Below are 1,477 nucleotides of genomic sequence, written 5' to 3' on the forward strand. Positions count from 1 at the left end.
TGCCGTGCAGCGTCCTTCGTGAAATTCGACGCCAAGCCGACCGGGATGCAATTACCCCGGGTAAGTTATGACCGTGAGGGAGGAGGAGAAAACGTGGCCGCCGGAGGGGCTGCTGGCTCGGCGTGCATCGCGTGGTCCACGACGGCGGCCCGGCCGCGCCGGGGACACGTCGAGCTGCACGCTGCGCGGTGCGTCCCGGGGGTGCTCCGCCTATACCTGACAAGGTGGAAGGGTCGCCTGCACAGGGAGCCGCCGGGGCGGGGCAGGGCAGGGCAGGGCCGAGCTGGCGAGTCGTAAAAACTCAGATGACTACCAGTTGCAGGGCGCGGCGTGGCGCGGTGCGGCGCGCGGCCCGGGGGGCCAACGCCCTCGCCCCCTGTCTCCGAAAAGGGTCGGGAAGCCGTGCGCTTGTTGGCGAGGGAATGGCGAGCAGCAGCAGCAGCAGCAGCAGCAGCGGCGGCGGCGGCAGCAGGAGCAGCAGCAGCGACCCCTAAACGACGCGCGGTGCAAAGCGGGCACAAAGCAGCGCGCGAAGCGGCCAGACGCAAACTTTGATCAACGTTCTGCGAAACAAAGCGCTCTCTTGCCCATCCAGTGCCGCCAAACGACTTCGTAGAACTGGCGTGATTATTAGTGTGTCAAGTGTTTCTGACCCACATCAAAGATAACTTGCGGGACGTCGGACACGTCCGGTCACGTTGCACTCGACCCGCTGATGGCGTTTTCGCCGCTGCTGTACCCTTCACCTTAAAAATAAGTCTAGCAGGGAGACTCCTCCACAAGTTCACGAAATAAAGTGTTTTGAATTCCATGCCACCGTTTCAAAGCTTTACTTTCTGTTTTACCGGTACGGGCTTTCGGTCTGCCTGCCTTGCTGCTTGCTTGTCTGTAGTACGTCTGTCTGTCTGATCCCGAGTGCAAGGGCGGGGGGTCGGTGGTCGGTCCTGGGTGCGGAGGAGGGTGGAGGCGGGGCGGCGCAGGGGGTTGCGGCTGCTGCGGCTTGCCATCAATTCGTCAATCCAAGCCACAGACTAATCCCAGCCGATAAAGGCGCGTTGGAATGGAGGAGAGAGGGGATGGGGGACATGGGGGAGGGGGGCTAATCCTAGTCTCACATATGGATCGCCATCGCACTACGGCGGCGGCGGCGCTAGGGAAGCTTCCCACAGGGGCCGGCTGGGCCCGGCCTCCTCGCGCTGCAGGCGGTCCACCAGCCAGAGAGATACCGAAAGAAACTCTCCCAAATGAGGCGAACAAATAGAACGCCGTCAGTTTGCTTTCTTCCTTCTTTTATTTTCTACTTCCAGAGCGTCGACGAAAAACAAGAGGTTGTTTTCCCTGGCGCGGCGGCGCTGCGTCGTCGTCGTCGGCGGCGTCATCATCCCGCGCAACGGGGCGAGCGCGCGGAGCCCCGGCGACCCGCTGCCGGCCCCGCCACGCCCCGCCACGCCCCGCCACGCTCCGCCACGCCAAGCTC

The sequence above is a fragment of the Frankliniella occidentalis genome, unplaced genomic scaffold (genome assembly GCF_000697945.3).
Source record: "Frankliniella occidentalis isolate FOCC.00 unplaced genomic scaffold, Focc_3.1 Scaffold286, whole genome shotgun sequence".
Lineage (NCBI taxonomy): Eukaryota > Metazoa > Arthropoda > Insecta > Thysanoptera > Thripidae > Frankliniella > Frankliniella occidentalis.